Consider the following 13,394-nt stretch of genomic DNA (forward strand, 5'->3'; position numbering starts at 1 on the left):
GAAAAGTACAGTTGTGTACACTTACCATAAATGTAGATGTTCGAGTGTATTCACTGTTGCAGTCATTACATTTGGGTAATCTGCTGGCAGGTTGCCTTCAGACGGCCTAATTAACAAAGTCTTGGGTCCTGCGTCGGTTGCTGTCCCTTCTTCCATGACGTCAGGTTGTCAAGGGTATAAAACATGCAGCTGACGCCATTACGTCAGTTTTTCTTGCCCCAGATGTCAGGAGCCCCCCAAATGGGGAGCAATATATATATATAAACACGAAAAAATATATCTCCAAACAAAAGCAAATACACCAAAAAGGTTATTGAGCATAGTAAAAGAAAGTAGAGGTATAGTAAGAGAAAAACAGGGGGCTGGAGGGAGGGTAACCAGGACTGCAACAGTGAATACACTCAAACATCTACATTTATGGTAAGTGTACACAACTGTACTATGTTCATCATGTTTCACTGTTGCAGTCATTACATTTAGGTAGATTCCCAAAGCTATGGTTGGGAGGATGGATTTATACAGCATTAGGGAGCAGCAGCTACAAGGCCCTGCCAAACAGCAGTGGTAAAGCCAGCTCTGGCTTTAGAGAAAATTGGTAAATGATAATGCTTGGTGAAAGTATGAACTGAACAACAGGTAGCAGCTTCTAGAATATCCCTGGTAGGAACACCTCTGAGAAAGGCTGAAGTAGATGCCACCTTGGTGGAATGAGATCTGATCCCCTGGGGGATAGGTTTTCCATGGTGCTTGTAACAGAAATGAATACAATGGCTTATCCATTTAGAAATGGTTTGCTTTGAAATAGCCTTCCCCTCTGCCCCTGCAGCAAATGCTACCAGCAGTTGTTCAGATTTTCTTCGAGATTTGGTCCTGTCCAAGTAGAATCTAAGTTGTCTGTGTACATCCAATGAATGCAGAATCCGCTCCCCCTTGTTCTGTGGATTGGGAAAGAAAGCTGGTAAATGAATGGACTGATTAAGAGCCACGCTGGATACCACCTTGGGCATGAATGATGGGTTGGTCCTGAGTGACACCCTGTCCACATAAAAGATGATAAAAGGCTCCACTGCCATAAGGGCCTGTAATTGAGAAATCCTTCTAGCTGAAATGATTGCTAAAAGGAAGGCTGTTTTCCAGGAAAGAAATTTTAAGTCTGCAGTAGCAGCTGGCTCGAAAGGAGGTAGAGTGAGTTTCTCCAATACAAAGTTAAGGTCCCAGGCAGGGGTAGGAGCTCTCCTGGGTGGTCTCAAGTTTTTGGTCCCTCGGAGATACTGCTTTAGAAGAGGATGAGAGAAGAGGGGTGGTTCTGTGTTGTAATGAGCTGAAATGGCGGAGGCATGGATTTTTATGGAATAAAAAGACAGGCCCTTGTGAAGCATCTCAGTTAAGTATTGTAAAATCTGAGGTAAATTGGGCACTGCTGTGCTCATCCCTTAAGATTGATTCCAGGCACAGAATCTTTTTCATTTGTCAGCATAAGATTTTCTAGTACTTGGTCTTCTCGCCTCCAAAATGACATCCATCACAGGTTTGCTGAGGGATGCTAAGGGGGAATTTAAGTGATTAGCCACGCTGCAAGATTCAATGTTTGGAGCTGAGGGTGCAGAATTTGGTTCTCCTGCTGAGACAGTAAGGAAGGTGTCTGAGGCAGGTGCCACGAAGAAATGTGTGACGCACTGAGCAGGAGTGGGTACCAGTGTTGGCGAGGCCAGTCTGGAGCAATCAAAATCATTTTTGGTTTGTCCTGTTTGACTTTTAGTAGAACTTTGGAGAGCAAAGGCAGAGGGGAAAGGCATAGACCGATAGGTTTTTCCAGCTGAAGGACAGAGCATCCAATTTCCAGGCTTTTTGGTGACGAGTTCTTGTGCAAAATTTGTCCAACTGATAGTTCTGGGGTGAGACAAAAATATCTATGTCTGGGCTCCCCCATTTGCGTGTCAGCATGTTGAAAATCCGTGGTTCCAGTTTCCATTCGTGTGGGTCCATGGAGATTTCTGCTTAGTTCATCTGCCAGAACATTCAGCTTTCCTGGCAGGAATTGAGCTTGTAGTTGTACTTGGTAGCTCAAGGCCATGTTCCACAATGCCACGGCTAGTCTGCAGAGGGGGCAGGAATGTGTACCCCCTGCTTGTTTATGTACTACATAACCGTGGTGTTGTCCGTCTTTATCAGTAATTGTCCTGGATAAAGGTAGTCCTTGAAGGCTATCAGTGCATTCTGTACAGCTAGCATTTCTTTTCGATTGCTATGAAGGTGCATCTGATTTGGGCTCTGATTTGGGCTCCATTTGCCCTGAATGCACTTCCCTGCCAGATGAGCCCCCCATGCATAGACTGACGCATCTGTAGTTAGGGTTTGGGCAGCAGGGGGTGGTATGAATGGCAGTCCCTTGTTTTGGTGGCAGGCCTTTGCCCACCATAGGAACTCTAGGCGCAGGCAAGGTATGATAGGAATCATTGTTTCCAGGCTGTGACAATGTTGACTCCATAAACTTTTTATGTACCACTGAAGTTTCCTCATATGCAGTCTTGCATATGGAATTAGAAGAATGCAGGAGGCCATGAACCCCAAGGCCTGCAGTATTTGCCTTGCAGACAAGCAGGGTGTTTTGTGGCCACCAGTTTGAAGTAAGTCGCCAAATGAATTTGCTTTTCTGGCGTAAGGAAAGCCATCTGGACAGCTGTATTCAAGCTTGCACCCAGGAATGTAATTTTTTGAGAGGGTACCAGTTGAGATTTCTTTTCGTTTATGGTTTACCCTAGACAGGTTAGAACTCTTTTTACAAACGCCAGATGTTTTAGAAAAATGGCCTGTTTTAGGTTCATAGGTTCATACTAGGCTATCTGCCCAAGCGCATTTATAAGCCTAGCCCATAGTTATTTGGCTTTCGCCACCCCTTTAGTTTGAATAAAACTATGCCCATTATTTTGCTGTGCCTCTGTCAAGCAGTGACACTGAAGTAATCCCTGGGGTATATCTGCGATCCCCCATCCATTGGTCAAGATTCCTCTTGAACAAGGCCAGCGAGGTGCTCTGCCTCACATGTACCGGGATTTTGTTCCACAGCATAGGGAGTCTCTGGGTGATGAATCTGTCCCTCCAGCACGCTCTATTAATAACCGTGTCAAGGTTTAAGTCTCCGCCTTGTGGTTCTGAGGGATCTAGATTTTTGAGGTGAAGCATATTCATCAAATCAGGGTTTGACATGGCCTTATATGTCAGGCACAGGTCACCTCTGAGCAAGCGGTATGAGACTGAATAGAGCTGGAGTTCTTTCAGTCGGGCAGCATAAGACATATTTTGAGACCCTTTATCCTTTTGGTGAGGAACTTTTGGGGCCTTTCCAGCTGCTGCAGGTGTCAGGTCAGATACATTCGAATGGGGCATTGTACTCAATCATAGGTCTTATGAGTGATGAGTACAGTGGGACGATGACCTCCCTTGATCTAGATGTGAATCCCTTCATGATCAGGTGGGCAATGTAGAAGGTTTTCCTAACTACTTTAGCAACATGAGTGTCAAACGAAGGCTACTGTCAACCTGGGTCCCCAGATCCCTGATGACTTCTTCTGTGCTCAGTGGATTGCCACCTATATGGTAGCTAGGGGTAACCTTGTTTTTCCCGAAGGGTATGACTATGCATTTCATGGCATTTAACTTTAGGCCATGGCTCTGGCACCAGTTATCCGTTTCTGTGAGGCCCTTCTGAAGGATATCTGTGTCAGATGTGTTTTCGACTATGGCGCCCAGTTTGCAGTCATCTGCAAACTTTGTCAGCCATAACCCTCCTGTGTTTGCTTGTACTTCAGAAAAGTAGATGCCGAACAAGAGTGGACCCAGGACTGAGCCCTGTGGGACACCACTTGTGACAGGCTTTGAGTCTGACATGGCTCCAGCAACTCTGACCCTGTGGGTTCTGTCACTTAGCCAGTTTGCAACCCATCTTGTGATGTATGGGTTTACATTCAAGCTGATGAGTTTTTCGATGATACCTGAGTGGGGTATTGTGTCGAAGGCCTTTGCCAGGTCAAGGTAGGCTGTATGGACTGCCTTTCCCTCATCAATGGCCTTGGTGACTGTTTCGAAAAAGTCAACCAAGTTTAAAAGGCATGATCTGCCGTTGACAAAGCCAAACTGGGTTGGATCCAAAGTCTGCAAGTTCCCCATGTCTTTATTTATGAGTTCCATTATGATCCTCTCCGTGGCTTTGCAGATAAGGCTTGTCAAGCTAATGGGACGGTAATTTCCAGGGTCGGTGGAGGCACCGCCCTTGTGAAGTGGGACCACAGTCGCCGTGCGCCACTCCTTGGGTACGTATCCTGAGGTGAGGCTAAGATTAAACAGCTGTCCTAACTGCGGGTTTAATTCCTCATTGAGTTTGTGGAGCACACAGCCGGGGACACCATCCGGTCCCATGGATGCTGTGTTTTTTGCTTTGGAGAGAGCAGTTCTCACCTGGGAGTTTGAGATGTTTGGGGGGCTACAATACTCTGGTATAGATATCTCTCCTTTTGGGGAGAAGTTTGCACTGAACCTGTCAGCCAGTATGTTGGCAATGTGTGTAGGTTCAGTAATCTTCACATCATTTTGAACTAATTCTGAGCATATCTGGGAGTTTCCTCCTAGGTTTCTAACATAGCTAAAGAAGGCCTTATGATTGTCTTTTGAGTCCTTGGCGATTTTTCTCTCAAAATTTGCCTTGGATGATTTTATGAGAGCTCTTAGTTTTTACTTATAATGATCAAAGGTGTCTTACCTTTCAAGGATTTTGCTCTATCTTGTAGTAGCTTCCTCCTTTTGTTGTAGAGCTTGTTTATGGCTGGGGTCCACCAGACTGGACGCTTGCCTTTGGTACAAAGAGTCTTAGTTTTGTTTGGGATTGCCTGATCCATGCAGTCCTGTAGGTGCTGGTAGAAGGCATTTGTAAGTGATTCAGCTGTTTGAGTAATGTTTACCACTGGCTCAGGGGCCTTAAAGGAGACCACACTAGTTTTTAGAAGTGTGAAGTCGGCTTTTGAGAAGTTTTTCACTGTGGTCTTTTTTTATTTCAGGTGGGGGCGGGATGAGGACCTCCAGCGAGATTAGTTTATGATCTGATCTCACCAGTGAGGGGTATACTTCCGGTGTTGAACATTGTGATCCCATGTTCGTGATGATGAGATCAAGTATGTTTTCTCCTCTTGTGGGGATGGTGACTAGTTGTTCCATGGCATTTGAGTTTATGAACTCCTCCATGGCATTTGAGTTTATGAACTCCAGGAACCTTTGGGCTAGAGTGTTTGGGCTTGAGTAGTGTTCCCAGTCTATATTAGGGTAGTTGAAGTCACCTAGTATGATGGTGTTTGGAGATACATTTATCCCCTCCATTGTTTTCAGGAAGGCCATGTGAGGTTCCTGAGCTTGAGAGGGTGGCATGTAACATGCTACAAATTGCAGAGCAGTCTTGCCTATGGTTAATTGCACCTGGATGGTCTCCGATGCATCGTGCGTTGCCACCAACCTTGAGGTGTGGGTGTCCTTTATGAATATGGACACCCCCCTCCTTTCTTGGTGTTGTCCGGATGTTGGGGCCGGAACACATGATATGAGGTGAAACCTGATAGTGCTGGGGTGCTCTCAGGAGCCTTGAACCAGGTTTCTGTCACAGCACAGACATCGATGTTCTCCATACTGAGAAGGGCCTAGAGTGCGTGCATCTTGAGATTGAGACTTCTGGCATTGAGCAGCATTACCCTTAGTTTTTTTACTTTTTTGTGTTCTAGGGTGGTAGGTTTAGAATTTGAGCCTTGCCTAAAAAAGGCACTATGGGGGTGGCAAGAGCCTTTGCCAATATCCGGAAGCCTAGGGGTGACAGGTTCAAGCCGTCCCTTTTTCTGCCTGAATTAGACAATTGTCCAGGTATGGATATATTTGAATAGTTCTTTGCCTGCAAAATGCAATTACTGGAGCCAGGCACTTTGTGAATACCCTGGGCGCAGTAGACAAGCCAAAGGGCAGTGCAGAGAACTGATAATGCATGCAGCCTGCTTTGAAGCATAGGTATCTTCTGCAAGATTCCCTGAATGGGATGTGCAGGTAAGCCTCTTTTAAATCTAGAGTTGCCAACCAGGCAACCTTGTCTAGCATAGGAAGTAACTGGTGAAGAGTCAGCATCTTGAATTTTGGAATGTCCAGAAAGGTGTTTAGAGTGGACAGGTCCAGAATTGGACGCCATGATTTGTCTTTTCTGGGTACCAGGAAAAATCTGGAATAGAAACCTTGTCCCTTTTCCTCTTCTGGTACTAGTTGAATAGCCCCCATGTTTAATAGGGAAAGTACTTGTTTCTGAGCCTCTGCCCACTGATTTGGGGGTAGGTGTGGCCACCTGTTTGGAATTGGCAGCGTGTGGAAATGAGATCTGTATCCTTGATCACTACATTTAAAACCCATTTGTCCTGGGTTACAAGTTGCCAGTCACTTGAATGAAGAGCCAGTTTTCCCCCCAAAAGGGGAGGCTAAGAGGAAAGTGCTTGGTAATTTTAAAGGGAAGTCATTGAGACTGTTTACCATAGGGTGGTGCCTTGTTGTTCCAGATTTTAGAACTTCTTCAGCCGTATTGCCAAACAAGCAGCCCTGCTGTAAAGGAGCATCCAAAAGTTTTGCTTTAACATGATCAGGCAGAGATTGCACCTTAAGCCAAGCATGCCTTCTACGCACAGACCCAGCAACAGCAGTCCTGCAAAAGGCCTCTAAAGAATCAAAACCACATTGCAAAGTATGTTTGCCAACTTGATCAGATGAATGCAATAAATCCTGTAAATCCTTATTCTCCACACAGTCAGAAATCAATATAATTTTCTGTTTAAGCAGTCCCATGATATGCGGTTAATATTTTAGCATATGAAATTGACAGTTTAAAGCCCTGATTGCTAAGGTTGCAGAAGTACAAATCTTTTTACCTCCTCTATCCAGCGTCCTGGAGTCTCTATCAGAAGGGGTATGATTTTTAGCAGAAGAAGCCTTAATGCCCTTGGGACCCTGGGAAATGGTTTCAGGGTCCGCAATAGTATTCTTGAAAAGGAATTTGTTGGACTCAGGAACCCCATAGTACTTGTCTGGTTTACTAGGGGCAGGAGGCAAAGAATCAGGGGCCATACTGGATTCCGAAAACATAATGTCTAGTACAGGAGGTACAGCCAAAGGCCTATGCTGAGGAAGAAGGAAATCCCCAAGCCTCTTTTTGGATTCAGAGAAATCGTGACTTTCCCAATGGAAATGCTCCCTTAAGGTATGTAAACTTTCTCCAAAACAGAAATCCTCAGGCGGAGAGGCAGAGGAATGGAATCCTCTGCATCAGAGTCCTCATAAGTAAGTATTGGCAAATCCAGATCATTGAAGAGTCAGAAGAAACAGAGTCCTGTTCAGAAGATTCATAGTCAAGTTCAATCCTAGGCCTCTTGGGGGGGGGGGGGGGGCTGACTACCCCTGATTAGAGTAATTAATTCTTCAGCCATTTTGATCATTTGTTTTTTAGGCATAGGGGCCTGAACATGCGGACTGGGCGTCGTTTTTTTAGACATAGATCGATATTTAGGCCTTAGTACTGAAGTTGGAGTTGGTTTAATATGCAATTCTGTAGGCCTGAATACACCCTCAGAAGCCGATGACTCCTCAGCGGCTCCGGACCCATCCAAGGTAAAGACATCCGCGAATTCCACATGTGAAGCATCTCGGGGCATACCAGACTCTGAATGGGTCTCAGTAGAGGCCTGCGAATCAGAAGTAGCGGGTATCGGGGGCTGCAAAAGCACCTCACTGAGTACCGGCGAACTGGCGACTGGCTTAGAAGCGTTGTCGTTTGTCGTCTGCAGTTTTAGACCTCAACGGCCTGTCTCTGTCTTTTTCTTTGCGTTTTTTTCAGTATTCGGACGGCTAACCAACGTCATTTCTGGATAATTAAACTGAGAGCCAAAATATTTAGAAGCAAAAATGTACAAACGATGGATAGTGCGCTGATTAAGTAAAGCACAAAACTGACAGCAAGGGTACATCGTGGTCAGGGCCTAGGCAAGGAATACAGTACAAATGAAAATCCTTACGAGGTATTTGCTTCCCACAAGTAATACAATTATTAACTTTTACTGACATCGGTAAGGAGCAAGAAAAAGTTTCCCCAACGGAGTACTTAGCTTTTAGTTGAAGACTTCGGTTCTGAAACTCGAAAATGAAAATTTCAGGAGTTGGCCGATCGGCACTTGCGAACTGCTTCTGCTTCGGGCACCGCGCGGCAAGAAAGACTGATGTAATGGAGTCGGCTGCATGTTTTATACCCCTGATGACCTGATGTCATGGAAGAAGGGACAGCAACCGACGCAGGACCCAAGACTTTGTTAATCAGGCTGACTGATGACTGCAACAGTGAAACACAATGAACATCTGCAGATAAAACATTCCTCATACTTTTACAATTAGTCAGAACAAACCTTAACATGAAAGTCTAACAATTTAAAATTCTGAAAAATGAAAGTTTCAGAAGCATACATTTTTCCCCGTACTTATCAATAATCTTCCTATCCTTATCAGAAAGAGTATGATAATAATTATCCATATGTTTAGCAGCAGAGGGATTAACTAAAGTTACAGCAGTTGGATCAGGTTTGGGAAGCGTGTATAAAAACTAAATGAGGAATTTTATATACCTGACTGCCAGGAAAATTGCAGGCAGTAACAAACACATCTTCCAGTGCTGACAGAACTGGAGGAATGTATGCAGGTTCTGAAAATTCCTTCTGTAACAGCTCATACTATTTTTTGAGGAACTGAGAAACCATGTTCTCCCACTGAAAACAATGACACATTCTAGAAATGATCTCCCAGAAAAAGAATCGTCCCCAGGGAGAGTCCGAAACTGAGATGTCCTGAAGAGTCTGAATCAGAAATCTGAAGATAAAACCATGTAGGAGTCCATTCATCCTCCTGTCCAGATTCAGAATCTTGAATCTCTTCTGGAAAGGAGTTATCCCTCTTTCTTTTACCGGAAGCCACTGTATAAGGAGAATAGCTTTAATTAAACCCTGAGCAAGTCCCAGTAAACTACTCCTGTCTAAGGAAATTTGAGTAGGAGTAGATACAAAAATAACAAAAATCTAAGTATGTAACAGAAATAAATGGAACCAACAGTGTTATTAATGGCAGCAGCAGCACCTTCATGGGTACAACACTCTGGCAAAACAGGGAAGCTTTTTTTCTTCAATCTCCAGGTCGGACAAGATCGGCTCTCCCTTGCCCACTGAGGGGACCCCAACAGCCGCAAAGGACGTAGCTAACCCCCAGTCCATAGTGGCTGTAGGTGACAGATCTGGGGTAAAAGATGACCGGTATGAGGTACAATTAATGGCCACAACAGTGTCACCGTCCTACGGCTGAAACAAATTGCTAGTCTGCCATGATGGCAAAGGCTGTTTGCTTATTTTTTTACTTTTTTTTTTGTAAGGAAGAATGACTGATCAATAAGACCAACAGATTGTTCCATAGTCAAGCTGAAAATGGTGCCTCTTTCCCATGGAAATCAAGCAGCAAATGCTGGTTAAAAAAACAATTTAAAAGTCACTTTTTTCTTGGACAAATATAGTAAAAAGTACTTAAATACCTTTCCAATCCCAAAAAGTAAAATAAACACGATTTTCTCACAGAAAAAAACATTTTTTTTGGTTACTTTAAACAATTTTTAAACTGAGGAGAGCTCCTGTTTTAAAAGTACAGTACAGCCTCATGACAGCTCAGTAAAACACAAACATCACGCTTTACAATAATGGCAAGTTTTAATCTTCTTCTTTCGGCTTTTCCCGGTTAGGGGTCGCCACAGCGGATCACCCGTCCGCTCATGATTGGCAGTGGAGTTTTACGGTGTCAAGTTGCCAGCCCGGTGCCCAACATTCCACAGAAGGCACACACATGCATGCACTCATGCCTAGGGCCAAGTTAGAGTATCCAATCCACCCACAGCATGTCTTTGGGATGTGGGAGGAAACCGGAGCATGCAGAGGAAACTCACACGACCACAGGGAGGACATGCAGACTCCGCATAGAAGGCACCCCAGCTGAGGATCGAACCAGAGAAACTTCTGCTGTGAGGCAGCAACGCTAACCGCTGCACCACTGCAGCCGCCCAATGGCAAGTTTTAATAATAAACAAAAAATACTGAATGGAAGTCTTTTCCCCAAAATGGAACTTGTCTACCTAGCACAGGAAGAACACAAGCCAACAGTCAATCCTTGAAAGCCTCAGAAATGCATACTCTACGGTGGCATTAAAGCTCTGAAGGGCTTTGTTTCCAAGCTTGTCTTTTAGTCAGCTCAGTTCGAACTGCCAGAAAATTTGGGTGCATGGAAGGTGTCCTGAAGCTCTGGAAGCTGACTAGCTGTTATATCCTTGGCAGGATATAACCTGCATAGCTAAAGCTACTGCAGTAGTGATCAATATGATGATCATCAAAATGTCTTATTTTGCAATCATGCAAAAAAAAAAAAATAATAATAAATTCTGACCACTTATCTGAATAGTGGCACCAGTAGTGAAAGGCCAAGACAAAGTGAATGGTTGGGGTTAGGAACAGTTCCAGGATTCAGGTAAGCTCACGCTACAAAAGATGGACTGGTGTTTAACTCATGTGTTAACCCTGACCATACTGCTGCCATTAACGCCAGCATTACATATCACCTTACCAAAAACACTTTTCCTAATAGTACCACTTACACACACACACACACACACACACACACACACACACACACACACACACACACACACACACACACAAAACAATAAAACTATCTCCTTCACCCAACCAAAAAACACTCACACATATATAATCCAAAACCTTCATATACACACCTCTGAACCTATCCCCTTTCTTAGCTACCTAGGCTGTATTTTAACTCTTACCTGCAACACTCCCACACACAATGCCGAAGCTTTCAGTACATCAAAAGGTTTCTGCATTAAAACACCACAACAGTCATTTGAAATCTCTGCACTTACTACAATAAAAAGCAATATACTTTGTTGACAGTGTGTGCCTGTGTTTATGTGATACATTTATAGATATGGTCACAATATATATATACACATCTATAGCTATATATCATATATCTATATATCATAATATATATAGAGATGTATACATACATCAGGAAAAATGTGGAAAAGCACAAAATAACCAATAATCCAAAGAAATATGCAACAAACCAGCACCAGGAGATTCAAATTCCGTTTTAAAATTTATTGCACAAATATACACCATAAAGGGACGAACGAGGACAAAAATAATTAAAAGCATAAACGCATTCACTATCGTACCATGCGTTTTCGTCTTATTCCATAGACTTCATCAGATGACCAGTGAATAATCGTGATACCAATATATATTAAACTAATTAATTAAGCTACCAATAAAATACTCAGTTTACTATTTGAAACCACCAATAAAACATCAAGCGTAGTAATAGTGTGTTACTGCTTTCATTTTCTGGTTCCCTTTAAAGTAATTAATTAAAATATTCATTACATCTTAAAACCACATAAATAAATAATTTTTTTAAAAAAGAACCAATCAAAGTATCTCATTTAGAATCAAATATCAAAATATTCTTTAAAAATATTATAGTCATGTATAAATATATAAATATAACTATGCTTAAATACAATGACTTTTCTCTATTATTGATGTATATTATATAAAGAAAGGATTTGGTGCCCTCTAGTGGTTTCTTTTATAAATACATCAGTTTTTAACTATGGCAGATCTTAATTTCAGCAAAGGAAGTATAGATACATATATATATATATATATATATATATATATATATAGATACATATATATATATATATATATATATATATATATATATATATATATATACATACATATACATATATATAGATATAAATATAGATGCATATTTATATTTATATATTTATACATAACTATAATTTTTTTAAAGAATATTTTGATATTTGATTCTAAATGAGATACTTTGATTGGTTCTTTTTTAAAAAAATATTTATGTGGTTTTAAGATGTAATGAATATTTTAATTAAATTACTTTAAAAGGGAACCAGAAAATGAAAGCAGTAACACACTATTACTACGCTTGATGTTTTATTGGTGGTTTCAAATAGTAAACTGAGTATTTTATTGGTAGCTTAATTAATTAGTTTAATCATATATTGGTATCACGATTATTCACTGGTCATCTGATGAAGTCTATGGAATAAGACGAAAACGCATGGTACGATAGTGAATGCTTTTATGCTTTTAATTATTTTTGTCCTCGTTCGTCCGTTTACGGTGTATATTTGTGCAATAAATTTTAAAACTGAATTTGAATCTCCTGGTGCTGGTTTGTTGCACATGAATACATACACACACACACATATATACATATACACACACACACATATATATATATATATATATATATATATATATATATATATATATATATATATATACACACACATATATATATATATATATATATATATATATATATATATATATATATATATATATATATATACACACACATATATATATATATATATATATATATATATATATATATGTATATATATATATATATATATATATATGTGTGTGTGTATATGTGTGTGTATATATGTGTGTGTATATAGAGAGACACACACACATTCCCTTCACAAGCTCATAATTTCAAAACTTCGAACTGCAAATTCATGAGGCCATAAGATCAAAGTTCTGAAACTTCGAATGATATGAATGAAGTTGATATATGTATTTAGCAGGGGATTTGGAGGGTGCAGGGGGGGCTTACCCCCCTGCAAAAACGTAAAAAATAATTTGTTTTTTTATTTTTTTATTACAATTTCAAAGTTTCAAAACTTCGATTGGCTCGTCTCAACTATTTGCAGTTCGAAGTTTTGAAACGTCGAGCTTGTGAAGTAGATCCATGTTGTGTCTTTCGGCTTTTCCCAGTTAGGGGTCTCCACAGTGGAACTCTGGTCTGCTAATGATTGGCAGTAGATTTTTACATGCCGAGTTGCCAGCCCTGATGCACAACCTTCAACGAAGGTACGCCCATTCACGCATGTCTCCAGACAGAAGACGCTATAGCTGAGAATCGAACGGTACAACATCTTACTGTGAGGCGACAGCGCTACCGCAGCACCACCACCACAGTAAATGTAAATATATGTTTATATTAATACACACACACACACTTTTTACAATGTAAGAGGAACCTCAAATCATACAGTTTTTTTTCAACAATGCAAAATGCAGCACAAATGACACAAGCAGCAGACACTGCAGTCTGCACAGGATACATGCTAATATAGTATGATACTGATGTTCCAAAGCAGCACTCTGAAAATC

The 13,394-nt window shown here is 41.5% G+C and overlaps 1 protein-coding gene across 1 annotated transcript in view; it reads right to left on the minus strand.

Annotated features, from left to right (window-relative positions):
• The window catches only part of LOC122805677 (glycogen phosphorylase, muscle form), a 761,024-nt gene that overhangs the window by 544,214 nt on the left and 203,416 nt on the right, over positions 1 to 13,394 (minus strand). The window lies entirely within an intron of this gene.

The sequence above is a fragment of the Protopterus annectens genome, chromosome 6.part1, assembly GCF_019279795.1.
Source record: "Protopterus annectens isolate FY-2018-M chromosome 6.part1, PAN1.0, whole genome shotgun sequence".
Lineage (NCBI taxonomy): Eukaryota > Metazoa > Chordata > Ceratodontiformes > Protopteridae > Protopterus > Protopterus annectens.